This window comes from Protopterus annectens, chromosome 1.part2, assembly GCF_019279795.1.
Source record: "Protopterus annectens isolate FY-2018-M chromosome 1.part2, PAN1.0, whole genome shotgun sequence".
Lineage (NCBI taxonomy): Eukaryota > Metazoa > Chordata > Ceratodontiformes > Protopteridae > Protopterus > Protopterus annectens.
In genome coordinates this window covers 1,166,711,513-1,166,730,601 of record NC_056727.1, presented here as the reverse complement: position 1 = coordinate 1,166,730,601, position 19,089 = coordinate 1,166,711,513, and positions in this window count along the sequence as shown.

The following is a 19,089-nucleotide window of genomic DNA, read 5'->3' as shown; positions in this document are numbered from 1 at the left end:
GCAACCATAACTAAAACTATGCATCCAATGACCCTATCAAATACCCCAGGCAAATTTAACTACCAGTCGAGTATGTTAAAACTAAACTCCACACATGAAAGGACCTATCAATATCCACAACCCGGGTAACCTTGAGATTCCAGACCACATCAGTTAGAGCCCTGTATAAGCCAAGCTAACTTATATTGTAAAGCCATCTGCCTAGCTCTTAATCTTCCATCCCCAAATGAGGCACACTAACCAACATAATATGGAAGCAGAAATAGGAAAAGTTCCAATATTTTATGTACAAGAAACATTGGCTCCTGCCTTTATGTTGTGTAACTTCTACAACAAAGAGCTAACAAAACAGCAGCTGTACTTCGAAATCAGGATAGTATGGTATCCAGCACAGAACCGTGTCAGTTATTAGAAGTAGTAGTTACTCCAGAAATTTATGGAAAACTGGTTAAAGAAGCAGGGATAGGTGCAAATGCAAGTATTAGAAGTCATGAGTATGAAGGGTTGAAAGAGAAAAGGGAAGCCCTGCATGAATCAATCAGTAAGGTGTGCCCTAAAAGAGCTGCTTGGATAGAGGGTCCAGCAGCAGGTATTTCCTTTCTTTCTACAAATATTTGCAGATTTTACTTGCTACTGGATCCCTCTATTTATTCTGGGAACAGAGTGCACAGATCGCTACTGGAGAAATCACACCGGTTTGACCGTTGTCATCCAGAAGTTTCACTGCTCTTCTGCCTTTCTAGGTCAGGTAACATAAATGTTCAGTTAGGTCCCTGAAAGTTCTCATCCCAATGGTGGCTATCGAAGAGGAAGTAGATGGGAAAGTGGGGGCAAAGTCAGCTTTGAAGCTTTCAAATAGACAGCCTTTGCTTGCTGTGTTACAATTTCTAAAAAAGAATCAGGTGCAGTGGAACATTTCGTGGAGAGAAAATGCACCACACCAGCCCAACTTTGAAAAGGCTTTAGTCACCGAAGTGTAGTTAACGCATAAATCACCCACTGAGGGACCACCAAAGGAAAGTAAGGCTTTAAGTGATTTGCTTGATTTTTTTTCTTAATGGGAAGTATTCTGTCCATTTGAAAACTAGGGATGTAATACACTGTTAAGTTGTGGGAGCACACCCCATTTCTGGAGCCTCCCAGGGAATGCCTCCATCAGTAGTCTAATTTTTTATTAGTTGTAGTTTTTTTTAACACAGTATTTGTGACTAGTTTTTTCATAGAAGTGTAAAGTTACTGCATATAAGAACTGTCCATTCTTATTACTGGCCTTAAACCAACATTTTCCTTTCCAAGACCTACTTGACAATGACGTGTTTTCATAGAATCAAATGTGTCAACAGGTAGTGTGGGGTCTGATTTCTGGGGATCACTGGTCAATGACTCTTTTTTAATGTGAACATATGAAAACATTGTTCTTATAACTCCAGGTAGCGGGTAATTGTTTAATTTTTTGACAGCTATAGAAACTTGTTGCTTCTGCACACTGATAATTGCTCTTAATACTATGGGAGATGTCCAGTCTGATAAAAATCACATCCCTTTAAGATTGGAGATGTTTAGAATATGCTTTAAGCTATCTGTACTTTTTATGGGGGTAGTTCAGCAAGGAATTTTCTGTCCTTGCTGTGGGGTTAAAACAAGTCTCTAACATCTGAAGGACTGGAAAGGGTGCCAGAATTGTGCAGCACATTGCTATAATGTCTTGATTGATCTGTGTTTTGATCAGCAGGTGTTAACAATCTATTTATTGGAGATTAAATGCATTTTGAATCACAAGGGCATGGGTAAGCAGTTACTTGAAGAATGATGCAGTGGCATTTCTATGCACGTACCAAATGAATAAAGTGGCACATTTAATTTGCAAAACTTTACAGTGTGTTGTAGGTCAGGACAGAAGAAGCAGGTTAGTGATAACGTCAATGGATGTTTTTCAAGTCCTAACTAAAGATCACTTTTTCAATCAGTGCATTTTCCATTGACATGCTGTACTGTAGTATGTGATGTTTGGAAATGGCTCTCTGTTACAGCTTTATATTGATTTTATGTAGACTGTTATCTGAATTAAAAACAAAACATTCTTTGTTTTATGGAGAAGAATGTAAAACCTTTTCTTTATTGTACAGAGTGATTTTTTCCAGTGCTTTTATTTATTTATTTATTTTTTTTCATTCTGTAACAGGAGAAAAATGGTCCAACAGATAGCCAAGCATTAAAAATAACAAACAAAAAAAAACTAGTAGGCAAATGGTGCAACTAATAGCCAAGAATACAAAATAGTACTTAATATGGAGAGTAGCAATTAAGTACAGTATCTGGCTAGAATGAAATTTCCTATATGGAGTTTTGTATGATGAAAATCTTGCATGCCCCCCCCCCCCCGCTTGGATTGTTGTAATCTGTTTAACCAGTCAGAGCTGAATTAATGAATATAAATTGCTTGTTGGTTGTAGTATTAAAATTGTGAAAAACCTTGGATCAAATACAAAAACTTTCTCTTTCAGTTAGTGTTTTAAAAGTGACATTACATGAGTTTGTTCTTTCTACTTGAATCATTTCATCTGGGTTCAAAGGATTGACTGTGGAAATACCTTTAGCATGTTAGTGTTTTGTTTTCTTATAATGAAAGCAACTAACAAGGTTGTTGTTTAGTTTAGGTCTTCCCATGAATGAATGAAGGAATGTGATTATGCCCATGATATATCTTTTGCTCAAACAGCTGTCGCAGTTTTGTATGCCTCCAAATTTATTATGGGAGGAATGTGCATTCAGGCTGTGCTTGCACTTGCATATTTGTATGGTTTACTACACCCTAGGCACCCTTTTTGCCTGTGTCTTCTTAATTCTCTGGTCTCACTAGAGAGTAAACAGGTACTGTTGCCTGCCAAAGAAGGAGAGCAAGCCATTAGCTGTTATTTTTGTATCCCTCTAAGTTATTGATGTAATCCATAACTGCCCTTTATCATGCTTGTTGTACTGTTCATTCCATTGTTTTCGATTTCAGTGAACATTTTTTGTAAACTGCTAGTGATTCTTTATCCTCTTTCCTGCCATTCTGGAGCCCACTTACATTCTCCTACCTCACTGAACTTGTCATCCAGCTTCTTTGCCTAAGGTTTTGTTTTAGCAAGGAAACTGTATAGGTTTCAGAACATAGCTAATATTTAAGAAGAAAGTTTTCTTTGGCATTTTGGTAAATAACTTTGCAAGGGAGCAAGTCAATGTGCTAAGTAATACCTCATTTTGAAAGCAATATTAATAGTTTCAAAGTAGTAAAAGAACTGTGTCTGTATGTTGTACACATGTACAGACATCACAGTTTTAGGACTCAGGTTATGGACATTATGATTCCTTTTTCATATTTTGGTAAAATACTTTGCTAGGGACCATGTACTTGTGCCAAGTCATACCTCATTTTGAAGACAGTTTTAGTCCTTATCACATGATAAAAGAACTGTGTCTGTATGCTGTACACATGTACAGATATCAAAGTTTGTTTAGGACTTAGGTTATGGAAGTTATGATTTTTTTTCATATTTTGGTACATAACTTTGCAAGGGAACATGTCAGTGTGTTAAGTAATACCTCATTTTGAAGACCATGTTACTCCTTACAACATGGTAAAACAACTGTGTCTGTGCACTATACACATGTACAGCTATCACAGTTTATTTAGTCTTGTAGGATTATGAAAATTATACATTTCCAATACTTATTATTATTATGCCCATATCTTTGCAAGGGAGCATGGTGATGGCACAGATGATGCATCATTTTGAAGCTGACATTGAGACACACAATCTGTACACTGATATGTAGCCTCTGTCTATTACAGGTGATGAGATATGCTTTGTTTATCAATAATGAAAAATATTATATTAATCATTTTTTGTGAATATCTCCGTAAAGGAGCATCACAAAGTAATGGTTAAAGTATCATTTGGAAGCTGACATTCATACAAACAAATTAAATACAAATTGTATGGGTCTGCAATTGACCAAGATATTGTATTTTGTTTTTCCAAAAAGGTAAAAAATATGCACAATATCAGCATTCCTTGCCAAATATTTAATAATGACTTTAATACACACTATCAACATTTACACTGTTGGAAAGGTCAGTGCCTGCTGAACAACTTTCACATTTACATTTTTAGTCTAGTTAAAGAGTTAAGAACATTTGTTTTCTGTATGGTATTAGAAATGGATTTTCTGAAAATGAGCTCAGGCTGCACTGTTGTTCCTATGGTGAAATTAAGCAGGCAGCTTTTTCTGAACTGCTCTGGAGTGAATGAATTAAGTATGCTGAACATTTTACCAAGAACAGAGAGAAAAAAAAGAGAGTAAGCCTAATTTATTTTGTATGAATAAATCAAAAGAGACCTTATGTTGAACTAAGTGTAGGAGAGAAAGAAGTCCTATTTTTAATTGATACATTCGACACTAGGTCTGTACTTAAAGTGAGTTCAACTAGATAAATACCTTTATCTATACAGAAAGTAAAAGAAGTTGGTGTGACTAATATTCCTGTTGTTTATCCTGTGTTACAACCTTTGCCTGTGTCCTTAGGCCTAACAGAAGAGACCCATGCATTATTTTTAAGTACCACAGCTCCAGTAAATTTAATGGGAAGAGATATGTTATGTAAACTAGGATGCACTATCTATTGTACCCCTGAGGCAGTGTATTTGGATGTCCCTGGTGAGACAGAGGATGAATTTTTAGCAGTATTAAACACTGAAAAGGAAACACAAAGGAATTGCTGCCATATGCACCCCAAAGTATATAGTCACAGCATTCTAATTTGCTAAAACAATTAAAATCTGCAGAACTAGTAAAAATTAGAGTAGATTCAAATAAACCAATTCCCAAAGTACTATGATATCTCCTGAAGCCAAAAGCAGAAGCAGGACTCCAACCTGTTATTCATTCTCTCTTACAGCAGGGAATAAACATCCCTATTAGAAGCTGTTATAACACTCCCATTCTTCTAATTAAAAAGCCTGGCTGAAACACCAACAGGTTTGTGCAGGATATGAGAGCTGTAAATCAGGCAGCACTTTCCTCTTATCCTGTTGTCCCTAATCCAGCAACTATTCTTAGCTCTATACCACCATGGACCACTCATCTCTCTGTTACAGATGTGTACTCAGCTGTCTGCTATAGGATCAGACACTCTGCTGCATTGCTAACAGGATACTATTTTCTTGTTGACAAAGTTAGCAGAGAAAAGATAAGGTGTCAAGAGAAAAATTACAGCTTCGGTCAGCAAAGGTAAAATGTCTGAGTCATCTAATATCCCAAGGAAATAGATAAATATTACACTCAAGTATTAACACAGTAACTGAACCCAAAGGCCAGTCACTCAGAAATAGTTTAGATTTTTCTTAGGGACGGCAGAGTATTGTAGGCAATGGATTTCAGATTATACAGAGCTAAAAAAAAACATTAACAAATGTGCTTAAATAAAATATGGCACAACTCTTGCAGTGGAGAGAAAGTGATGAAAATCCATTTACACTGTTAAAGCAAGATTTAACAAATGCTTTTGATTTGTCTACCTGATTACAGAAAGTAATTTATACTTTTTTGTGATATTAACAAGTGAATTTCCTGCAAGAGTGCTTACACAAAAGCATGTAAGCATCACAACCCTTTTGGCTTATTACAGTACGGCATTGGATCCAGTGGCAAAAGGACTGCCACCTTGCCTGAGTGCAATTGCTGCAGCTGCCCTAATAGCAGAACATGCCGCTCTAATTGTCCTAGGACATGAATTCCCAATAGTCCCCCACGCAGTGGCTGAACATTTTACTAAACATAAAACACAGCATTTCTCTCCTTCAAGGCTGATAAAATATGAGTTGCTGTTGATTTCAGAACCCAACTATCACAAATGTTTGGTTTCCAGTTTTGAACTCTGCATCTCTGCTATCAGCTGCAGAGGAGGAAGAAATACATTAATGCATTTTTACTAATAGCCATTTATTTTCTCCTAGAAAGGACCTGACTGATGTTCAAGAATGTTGAATTGGAGCTCTTTGTGAATGTATCCTGTGGCATAAAATGAAAAAGGATATTTACTGAATTTGCTGTATGTATTGAATGTGCTGTGATAATGCAAGATTTGAATCTCTTAGGGATACAGTGGTAAACAATTATTCAGACAGTCGATATGCATTTGGGGTGGTGCATGATTTTGGGGAGGTATGAAGACAATGTGGGGTTTTGACATCAGCAGGCACATTAAATCTTTATTAGACACTCTCTTTTGCTGCTCAAGCAGGTAGCTGTATTAAATGTGCAAGCACATAGTAAAGGAAGTGGCATGCTATCAAGGGCTAATAATCTGTCTGACAGAACAGTAAGGCAAGCTGCTAGGTTAGATAGTCTTCTGATTTCTTTAAGGATGGTGTCTGAGCTACTTTGTAACCCTGCACTTAACTGTGAATCAGTAATTACTATGTAGGATGAGGCATCAGAAAAGAAGAAAGAAAAGAGATAAAATCAGGATGATGACATCCTGAAGGATGCATTGTGGTACCTCAGTCTATATTGTCTTGCCTGGTAAGATCGTGTCATTTACCCAACCACATAAAAACTAGTTTAACAAATTTACTGAATTGTGACTGGCTTGCTCCATCTTCTCATTCTTTGGTTCAGCACTATGTACAGAATTTTAAAAAGTTGTTGTCGTGTCTTTCAGCTTTTCCCGGTTAGGGGTTTGCCACAGTGGAACTCCAGTCCGCTAATGATTGGCAGTAGATTTTTACATGCCGAGTTGCCAGCTCTGACGCACAACCTTTAACGAAGGTATGCCCATTCATGCATGTCTCCACACAGAGGACGCTCTAGCCGAGAATCGAACAGGACAACGTCTTACTGTGAGGCGACAGCACTACCGCAGCACCACCACCGCAGATACAGAAAAGTGCTTATCTTATAATGAGTTAATTTTTGTGAATCCTCAGCTAGATTTTCTGCATTATTTTCACATGGGCTAAACACATGCATGCAGATACTAAGGCAAACAATAAAGAAGATTTACATCAAATTTTGAGATACATCACACTATTAATTCTGACAGGGGCACACATTTCACTGGAGATTATAAAAAAATTGTGTCACGTTTTTAAGGTAAACTTGCAACTCCACTGTCCTCATTAACCACAGTCATTTGGTTTAATTGAGTGCATAAATAGAATCTTTAAGATTAAGCTGGGAAAAACATATGAAGTGACCAGGCTAAAGTGGCATGATGCATTGCTTTGGTTGTCATAAGTATAATATGAACTATATATGCAAACAGAAAACTGAATCCTCATGAAATTCTTATGGGCCATCCCATGAGAATGCCATCTGCTCCACCTGCCAAAATGTGGAGCTTACATTAACTGATGATGCACTGTTAAATTTGTGTTCAACACTTGTCAGTATTCTACAAATATTGCACTGAGGAACTCACAAAACCCTCCCCCAGACCTTAAGCTCAAACCTGCAATAATCTGCAGCCTGGAGATTGCGTTTTTGTTAAAGTGTTCCAAAGAAAAATCTTTTGAGGAGTTTTTCTTACAACTTATACTGCTGTTTAGGCTTACCAACTTGGATCCATGCTTTGCATTTCACGAAGACCTGCCTGGTATCCATGGAGATCATAGGATCATAGGAGGTTACTAGGCTAATGACTCTTGGGCCCTTACAAGCCTAGCCAAGTTCAACCCATGTTCCCAGGGGTGATTGGTTCAAGCTGACACTAAAATCAGCACCTAATCCCCCTGTCCAAGAGGGACACAGGTGGAACGTCTGGGGTGAATTACTGGTTTCTCATCCAATTGTCCAATTTATGATTAAATAGGGCCAATAAGGGGCTTTGTTTACCATGAATAGGAAGTTTGTTCCAAAGGTGGGGCAAACTCTATGAGGCAAATTTCTCTCTCCAACAAGTTCTGTTGATGTCACATACCAGATTAAGGTCCTTTGAGCAAGTGACCCATGTGCCATTTGACTTGTGAATGTGTAGCATTGCCTTTAAAGCTGGGTCAGAGATTGCTCTATATGCAAGGCACAGGTCACCTCTGAGCAGTCTGTACAGCACAGATTAAAGTGACAATGATTTCAGTCTGTCCTCATGAGACATACCTTGAAGACCCTGAATTTTCTTTGTAAGGAACCTTTGTGGAGTCTCCAATTGCTGCAGGTTTTTGGAAAGGACCATACCAAAGGGAGCATTGTACTCTTTTATTGGCCTGATGAGGGAAAAGTACAGGGGGGTTAAAACCTCTTTTTTTCTGGAGGCAATGCCCCTACTTATGAAATGAGCAATATAAAATGCTCTTCTTACCACTGTGGAGACATGGTGATTGAAATTAAGTTTGCTGTCGACCTGTGTTCCCAGATCTCTCAACAGTGACTGTGTGCTTAGGGTATTGGTATTGATGTGGTAGTTTGCAAGAACATCACCCTTGTTAAAAGGGATGATAATTAATTTTTTGCATTAAGTTTAAGACCATGACTTTGGCACCAGTTATTAGTCTGCATAAGACCTTCATGAAGAATGTTGACATTGCTAGGGCTTTCAATGATCACTCCCAGTTTGCAGTCATCAGCAAACTTTGTGAGCCACAGTCCTTTAGTTTTAGCCTGTACTTCGGAGAAGAAGATTCCAAACAGTAGGGGTCCCAGAACTGATTCCTGTAGAACACCACTGGTTACTGGTCTGCTGGAGGAGGTGGACTCCCCTATTTTGACTGTATGAGTTCTATCAGTGAGTCAGTTTGCAATCCACCTGACAATATATGGGTTGATACCCAGGTCAGTGAGTTTATCAATGATGCCTGAGTGGGGGATTGTGTCAAAGGCCTTAGCTATGTCTAGGTAGGCTGTAAGCACAGATCTACCCTTGTCAAGGGCTTTGGTGACTGTCTCAAAGAAGTCCACCAAGTTTAACATGCATGATCTCCCCTTGACAAAGCCAAACTAGGTGGGGTTGAATGTTTGGAGATTTCCTATATCTTTGTTAATAAGGTCCATGATGATTCATTCCGTGGCCTTGCACATAAGGCTGGTCAGGCTAATGGACCTACAGTTCCTGTGGTCTGTGGATGCACCCCCTTTGTGCAAAGGGATGATGATAGCTGTTTTTCATGAAGCCAATGGTTAGGCTGTGATTGAAAAGCATGCCCAATGGTGATGCTAATTTCTGTTTTAACCAATGTAGAATGCAGTCCGGGATGTTGTCTGGTCTGATAGAGGCTGTGTTATTAACCTTGGCGAGGGCATTTAAGAATTGATATTCTGAGATACTAGGTGGGGGACAAGTGTTAAGGATGTTTTGGGGTTTTTGTGGTGGGGACAGGGGAGTGAAGTTTTCACTGATCCTGTCAGCCAGCAGGTTTGCTATATCCATAGGTTCTGTACATGCAGTACCATTAACTACAAGTTCAGAACAAATCTGGGCCTTACCTTTGAGGTTACAGACGTAACTAAAGAATTACTTTTAGTTATCCTTAGTTAGGGAAGTTAATTTGGATTTGTAGTTAGTTTTGGATGACTTGACTAGGAGTCTTATTTGCTTGTTTAAGTTGAGGAGGGAGTGTTTCCAATTTTGAGACCATGCCTTCCTACTCTTAGACAGCAATTTCTTTCTCCTATTGTATAGCCTGTTAATGGAAGTTGTCCACTAGGCAGGTTTGTTTTTCATGAAGATCTTGCTTTGGTTCTATCGGGTATGGCAGAGTCAATACAAGTGTACAGGTGATTGTGTAAAGCATTGGTGTATAACTCAGCATAGGTGTCTGTTCCATCAGTGGGGGGAGGAGCTATGAAGCTATTTATGGTGTCATGTAAGAGGTTGTAATTGGCCTTGAAGACGTTTTGTAGTCTAGTTGTTGCTGGGGGGAGGGGTCTTGTGTTATAGTTACTTCTAGCGAGACTGATTTCTGGTCAGATCTTACCAGGGAAGGCCACACACTGGGGGTGCTGCAGTGGTTCCCCCTGTTGATGGGCACCAGATCCAGGATGTTTGAGACCCTTGTGGGTATGTCAAGCAGCTGGTCCATGGCATTGGTGTTAACAAAGTCCAGGAACCTTTGGGCAAGTGAGTTAGAATATGTATAATTTACCCAGTCAATGGATGGGTAATTAAAGTCACCCAAAACCATGGTGTTTGGTTGTATCTTGATTGACTGAAGTAGATCCAAGTAGGCTGAGTGGATGCCCTGATTCATGGAGGGGATCCTATAAGTGGCAATGACCTGAAGAGGGGTCTTGCCTACAGTCAATTGCACCTGAAGTATTTCAAAGGAATCATGCTGTTTAACCAATCTAGAGGTGCATTTATCTTTAATGAATATTGATACAACACCTCCTTTAGTTCTCATGCCTTCAGTTTGTGGTCTGAATGTGTGGAAGGAAATGTAACCTGGTAGAGCTGGGCTGCTGTCTGCAGCCTTAAACCAGGTCTCAGTGACTGCACAAATGTCAGCATCTTCCAAGGTGAGGACTGCTTCCAGTGAGTGCATTTTTTGGATGATACCCTGCCTGCTCCTGATGACATCACTCCTGATGGTCCTGATTCCTCCTCCAGCCAAGATGAACCAACCTCATTTTACAAGTATTACATAAATATGACAGAAATCATAACATCAGCAATAACTAGGTCTGTGCATTTGTGCCTGAACACTCCGGAGTAGGCATTCCTATGAGTCAACTTCCAGCACTTCAAATGGAGTTTAAACAGAAGTTGTTTGAGAAAAACTTGACTTGGCATAATGTTTTCATCTTTTTTGATAAAAGTATACATTTTAACTAGCAGTATCCACAACAGAAAAAATATGCTATGCAAGACAGGGGACAGTTTGTGTAGGTAACAGTGAATGTAGTGTTACTCGACATGAACATGCTTTAAATGGACTCAAACTGAAATTGTATACCTAGAGACAATGCATGGGTATGGTAACTAGTCATTATTTCATTTTTGGAGATTATGCCCAATCATGCCTACCCCTGGATTCCCACAAACTGGTCTTCATGCTGCTATGTAGGCTACATTTCCCCAGCCATCCAGTATTTTTGAGCTCATCCAACTAACGTCCATTTGAACAGGTACTGACTTTCTTTCTCCATCATTATCATATCTTTAGAACTATAGCTGAAATAAATACTTTATCATATATATTAACTGATTTAACTAATAAAATTGCTCAATGTATCATATGGCTAATACAAAAATGACTGAAATGAGGGCTTTGGTGTTTCTAAACAACCTGTCCCTTAATATAATATACATTTCTAAAGGGGGGGTCTGGAGGCTTTTGGATAAGCACTGATGCCCTTATATTTCTGATTTCCGTAATGAACAAAACAATTGGATGATTATACAGCAAGGCTTGCTAAAATATCTAACCAGATCTGAAACAAAGTGGATGTTATTTGACTGGTGATAAAATGGGTTTATTTTCAGAACTTGATTTATATAGTAATTACAATTTGTCTTATAATTGTTGTTTATTCTGTAAATAAAAATTTATTACTGAACTGTTTTGTGACAAAAGCAAAAAGAATGACAATGATTTCTCAAAAAAGGACACCCTAGAGCACATGCATTTGACAATTGTAATAACATAATTAAGTTTGGAGGGGCAATATTAAGAACAGGAAGAGAAGACCAAGAGGGACCTGAATAGGAAGGTAGAACCGAAATTAAGTAAAGTATGGGCAACACAGAAATTGTAACACAGCCCTGAATTCAGCAATAACCTGAAAACTGGACTATACTAGTTCAGAAATGTGGGAAACAAGCATATTTTTCAGTGCCCTTTCAGATCACCCCACTTATGTAAAACTGCTTCATTCTAGCAAACTGTTTTCTCCTTTGCATCTTTTGCTGAATTTTACTCACCAGTCTTTTCAGCAAAGAGAATTCACTCTTGTCTAAGACACTTTGCTTTAATTATCACTGAACTCTTTAAATATATTTCCTATCCCTTCCTGATGAGCTCAGGTTACATTGTCCTTCCCTCTTGCTTATTTTACACCTTTATCTCGTCTCCCTTACTTTTCCTGTAGCTAAAGGTTTAGTTCTGACATGTTTCCCTCACTTCTTCACCTTCATATCTCTCCCTCAATTTATATGTGAGAGATGCAATTATAAAGCCAAACAGGAGGCAAAGCTCTCTCAACCCAAGACTGGAACTGACAATCAAGAGGAGAAGGGAAATACTTGCAACACACCACCAGTCTCACATAGACCTACTAAACCAACACCGGCAAATAACACACATAAATACACGAAAACATACTCGGAGGCTCTAAATAAAAATCTGCAAAAGCAACAGAGACCTCCAAAGCAGACATCCAAACAACATCCACACCCCACCACAAACCATGAAACACATACTTCACATAATCAGTGTGCCACGCAATCACAGCCCTTAAGGCAAAATAACATACCCAACACACTAGTAATAGGTGACTCTATAGTCAGGCACACTGATGTCCCACTAACTAGGCTGGACAAGGAGAAGGTTACAGTTAGCTGCCCATTGGGTGCCAGGATCCACCACATAACACAAGCACTCAGGTCACTCCAGAACAAGTACAAATATGACTCTGTCATTGTCAATGTTGGTGTGAATGACCTGAGATGTACCTCCCTGGACTACATGAAAAGAGACATGGAAGAGCTCTCTGATCACATAGCCCAGGCCAGTATGACCCTGACCCTGAGTAGCATCCTGCCCTCACCAAGAATGATGCCACAGTATAAAGAAAAAATGATCAATTTCAACAATTGGCTAAGTTTCTGGTGTCATTCAAAGGGGATACAGTATCTGTCCGCCTAGAATGACATGCTCAACAAGTCACGTTGCTTCGCAAGAGATGGCTTGCACCTGTCACCCTTAGGCTTTCAAATACTGGCCAAGGCTTTTGACGGACCCATAGTGCCTTTCTTAGGCAAGGCTCAAAAGACAAACCCCCCACCATAGATAGCACAAGTAACCAAAAACTGAGGGTAATGCTACTGAATGCCAGAAGTCTAAACCTCAAAATGCATGCACTCGAGACACTCCTCAGTATGGAGAACATTGATATCTATGCAGTAACAGAAACCTAGTTTAAGGCTCCAGAGAGCACCCCAGCACTACCAGGCTATAACTCATACCATACTTTTCGGCCACAGAACCCGGGCCAAAACACAAAAGGTGGGAGTGTATCCATATTCATCAAGGATACCCACACCTCCAGGTTAGTGGCACATCACGATGCCTCAGAGATCATCCATGTGCAACTAACAATGGGCAAAACTGCAATTCAAATTGTAGCTTTCTACAGATCACCCACCATGACCCAGGGCCCCCATTTCACGTTTCTGGTGACACACTGTAAAATATGAAGGTCTTACCAAAACACTAATATTGGGTGATTTCAATTACCCAAACATTAACTGGGAGAACTACTCAAGTACTAACTCCTTTGCCCAACTCTTCCTAGAATTTATAAACTCGAATGCCTTGGATCAACTGGTCAACACCCCCACCAGAGGTGACAACATATTGGACATGGTCATCACCAACATGGGCGACCGGTGTTCCACACCGGAGGTCAACCCTTCACTGGTTAGATCAGACCATAGACTAATCACTCTGGATATCCACATTCCACCCCCACCACCAATCAAGGAAACCACAGTGAAAAACTTTTCAAAACCAAACTTCACATTACTTAAGACTGAGGTGGAAAGGTTTACAGCCCCCATGCTAAAGGACAACACTGTCCAAGCTGATGAATCCCTTACAAAGGCACTCTATGAGCACCTGAAAGAATGCATGGATCATGCTATCCCAAGCAAAACCAAGACTCACTCCTCCAAGAAAAGGAAACCAGTCTGGTGGACCCCTGCCACAAACAAGCTATACAATAGAAGGAGGAAACTAGTACAGAAAATAGTAAAATCCCAAGAAGGAAAGACATCCCTGATCAGTATCAGCAAGAAACTATGATCCCTCATAAAATCATCCAAGGCTATCTTCGAAAGAAAAATTGCCAAGGACTCCAAAGATAACCACAAAGCATTCTTTAGCTATGTCAAGAACCTAAGTGGAAACTCTCAAATCTGTTCTGAGTTAGTGCAGAATGGCACAAAATACACTGAACCGACTGATATTGCCAACATTCTGGCAGACAGGTTTAGTGCAAACTTCACCCCCTCTCACCCCCTAAAGGGCCCATAACCATACCAGAAGAATATAGAGCCCTGGCAACCACTGCCACACAGGTTAAAACAGCCCTATCCAAAGCCAGAAACACAGATTCAATGGGACTGGATGGTGTCCCAGCCTCTGTCTTAACACGAGCTCCAAAATGAACTAACCCCTCACCTAAACACACTGTTCAATCTCAGCCTTTCTACAGGCTATGTACCTATAGAGTGGTGCACAGCAACAGTTATCCTGCTCCACAAAGGTGGCGCCACAATGGACCCCAGGAACTATTGCCCTATAAGCCTGACTAGCCTGATCTGCAAGGCTATGGAGGGCATCATCATGGAACTCATTAACAGAGACATTGGGAACCTCCAAACATTGGACCCTACCCAGTTTGTCTTTGTTAAGGGCAGATCATGCCTCCTAAACCTAGTGGACTTCTTTGAGACAGTTACCAAGGCTTTAGATGAGGGAAAGGAGGTCCACACAGCCTATCTAGACCTCGCAAAGGCTTTCAATACCATTCCCCATTCTGGTATCATAGACAAGCTCACCAGCCTGAACATAAACCCCTACGTCACGAGATGGGTTGCCAATTGGTTCATAGATAGAACCCACACAGTGAGAGTTGCAGGCTCTATGTCCGACTCTAAACTGGTTATAAGTGGCGTCCCCCAGGGTTCAGTCCTGGTACCCCTCCTGTTCAGTATATACTTCTCAGAGGTACAGGCAAGCACAGAAAGACTATGACTGACCAAGTTTGCAGATGACTCCAAACTGGGGGCCATAATTGACTCTCTGGCTGATACAGACATCCTCCAGAAGGGTCTCACTGAGATGGATAATTGCTGTCAAAATCATGGCCTCAAGCTAAATGCCAAAAAGTGCATAGTCATCCCCTTTGGAAAAAACAAAGTACCCATGGACTACCACATACGTGGTAGTCCCCTAAATACAGAAAATATAATAAAAGATCTAGGGACCCAAGTAGATAGTAATCTCTCCTTTGATAATCATATTGCCAAGGTGGTTAGAAAATCCTTCTATATGGCCCATCTAATCACAAAAGGGTTCGCATCTAGAACAAAATAAGTTATTGTGCCCCTCTACTCATCACTCATCAGACCCATCATAGAGTATAATGCCCCACTTGGGATGTAACATACAAGACACCTGCAACAGCTGGAAAGACCACAAAAGTACCTCACCAAGAGGATTACTGGCCTCAAACAAATGTCCTATGCAGCCCGACTAAAGAAATTCCAGATGTACTCGGTTGCATACCGCTTACTCAGAGGTGATCTCTGCCTGACATAGAAGGCCATATCCAACCTGGAATTGATGGACATGCTCCACCTAAAAAAATCAAATCCCAGAGAGCCACATGCTGTAGGGATCTAAACCTCACCACAATGATAAATAGGATATGCTGGAGGGATATATTCCTGTCCCAGAGACTCCCCATGCTTTGGAACAGGATTCCAATCTACATTAGGCAGAGCCCCTCATTAACACTCTTCAAGATAAACCTTGACGAATGGATGGGAAACAGAAAATTTACCCAGGGGATCACTGCAGTGGCTCTGCTGGACAGAGGCACAGGGAACTAATGGCTCTGCTGGACAGAGGCACTGGGAACTAATCTAATGGGGTGGTGAAAGCCAACACATTCTTGCTAGGCTTATAGATGCCCTTGGGCAGATAGCCTAGTATTTACCTATGAACCTATGATAGAAAGATAAAATACAATATAAGTCAGGCAGAGCTATATTATGGCTGAAGTCAAGCTGGGAGAATGAAACTGGCAGAAAAAGTGGAAAGAGGAATGTGGTGAGATATTAACTATTGGCCAAATATTAAAACATGTGGGTCTTGTATAGGATTGAAAGCTAAGAATAATTCTGAGAATGGTCAATACAACTGTTTGACAAATGAAGGCTTGAAAAGAGAATAATGACAGCTATTAGGCATGTGGATCAAGTCTGGAAATGAGTCATATATTATGTGAATACCATAATGGTATATGGGAAACTGTAGTAAAAGTGTAAAGAGAAAACTTGTGAAATAATTTAGATAATACCTAAAAAATGTATCCAGAACTTGGTACAAGGAGCAAACAAGAGACACAGAGAAATCAACTTGGTTATTACCAATGACACAGGTAAAAATACTAATTAGAAAAACTGTAAAATAATAGAAGGACTTTAAATAATTCAACAACAAATAAACATTAGCAACAGCAAAATGGTTAAATTTCAACACTGAAAAAAGTTGATTGAGGAAGCATGAAATAAACAGGAAGTGGAATCAAGTTGTTTTTAAATGGAACAATGTATGTAGAGCGGCCTAGTGTGTGGGATGAAGTGTTAGATGGAGCTACACGTGTCACAATCTGCTGGTGCACCATAGGTATCTAGAGGATGAAATTTCAATTCTCATTCTTAACGTCTATGTTTTGCTATAAAAACTCTGTGCTACATATAAGAATGTTTGCTATGACACAGCAATAAGTAACAGGTCATTAAGGTCTGTAGGAGGCATTCCTTATTCCCTACATTAAAACGGCAGCATATGCATGAAAATATGTTTCTCACTGAAGACTCTCATCATGCATCATATTTTATCATTATTGTGGTGCAGCGGTAGCATTGTCGCCTCACAGCAAGAGGTTCTCCCGTTCGATTCTCGGCTGGAGCACCTTCTGTGTGGAGTCTGCATGTCCTCCCCGTGGTCGAGTGGTGTTTGAAAGACATGCATGAATGGTTGGGTTGAAGGTTGGGCATCGAACTGGCACCTCAGCACCGTAAAAATCTACTGCCAATCATTAGTGGACCAGAGTTCCGCTGTAGCAACCCCTAACCAGGAAAAGCTGAAAGAAGAACAAACATTGAGTCATATCACAAAGAATGTACATCTTCTGCCTGCCACTACCAACCCCACATCAGATGGTCACTATAAACTATCGATTATGATAAATACTGTTAAACAAAACATTTGTATTCAGTAATGGGAAGAAACATACTCTACTTACTTTGACAGAATTATCTTTGACCATTTTTGTTAAGGAATGTGATTCAGTGCCAAAAATAATGGGGTTCAAATGTTTAAAAGCAAGGACAATTTTTAAATAGCACTCTCATTTAAAAAGTTAATAGAACAACAAGTTGTGTCATTATGCATTTTGTGAACAGTAAAAAGTATGACACACCAATATTTGGCATTGTTGATTAACTGCAGTCCTCAGTTATTTACTAAAATATAAAAGAAAAAAAATGAGAGAGTAAAAAAATAAAACTGAATTAGGGACATTCTGAAAACTCAGGGACAGTTAAGAGGTAGCTTGATAGAAAAATAAGATACACTGGTGGAGATAAGAATAATTACATTAGAGAATTTATATCTTGCTACGATCCCACCTATGAAGCTGAAGGTATTCTTGAATGGATGAGCCCTGTAAACTCAGCTGCCAAGCGATGAGTGAGGAGAACAAGGGTGTGATTACCCTGAGAAGTGCAATCATGTGAAGACTATGTAGAAATCTAGTTGATAATTCCAGTCTTTTATTTCATAGGCATACTGGGAGTAGAACATATGCATAAGCCCTTCAATCAGCTTGACAAAATGTGTTGAATAAACTAAATTTTATTGACAGCATTTAACACAATCTTGCCACATTAAAATGTCAAGGTTGCCATGAATAACACATTTCACCTGAACTGGTGCACACATCTTTCATTACTTCTGGAAGAATAGACTTGACAAAATCTAGGTCTCTAACTATTGAAAGTTAATAGTCAGTGTTCAGGCTGACAAGACATGGTGTCTAAAGACCATGGCAGGCAGTTTATCTGAGTAATAGGGTTATTATTTATTTTTTAAACACCTTTATTGAATTATCACTTGTGATATAGGCAGATTTACATTTATATAAAAGTAATCAAACTGTATTAACAAGTTAAAATTAACAAACATTATGCTTCATATATTGCTGTATATTATATAACCTAAGCAACATTACATAAATTATTCAGTTCCTGACCTTTTGTAATTAAACAAGAAATATCTTTATTAAACCAACACTTACAACATAAGCAATCATGCATTTATATAAATGAAAACAACCCACCCTGACACAATCCTAGTCGCAAGCATTTTACATCACAAACCATACTGACACACTTCCAACTGCAAACATTATCCATCACTTATAATCTACCCAATTGTTTTCAGTCAAACATTACATAACTCACTTAAGCCCTGCATTCTTTTAAACTTCATTCTTCCCTGTATGTATTGTTCTCACAATTCCCATTTTTCCTATGTAGTTTGCTCCTGTCCTTTTCTAAAGATCTCAATTTCAGTTGTTTTATTTCTGTTACTATGTTCATTACTTCTAATATAGTTGTCTTAGATTTTGATTACCATTTTTCTAATAATTTCTTTTTTGGCAGTCACCATAATTAAAGACAGCAAGGCCTTACCAAATCTAAGCAATTCCGATTCTGTATCATAGCTTAGAAAAGTCATCTTCCTCGTCACACCAATCTGCCACCCCCCAGCATCTCTGACAGTGCATCCTGCAGGGAATCAAAGTCCACCAACTCACTGCACTCCCAGAAAACATGTTCCCAACTACCTCTTTCTTCCCTGTCACACCTCCAACATTTGCTATCTACCTGAGGAAAACTTCTCTGGAGTCTACTTGGGGTACAAAAAAAATCTATGTTAACATTTCCAAGCAAAAATCCTAAATATTCTATATTTTATTGCATATCTGGGAGACATACATATATCCTCCCATTGTTTCTTTGTGAATTGCTTATCTAGTCTCTCCTCCCAATCCTTTCTAACCTAATCTGATTGATTTGAGAACTTTCCTACAGAT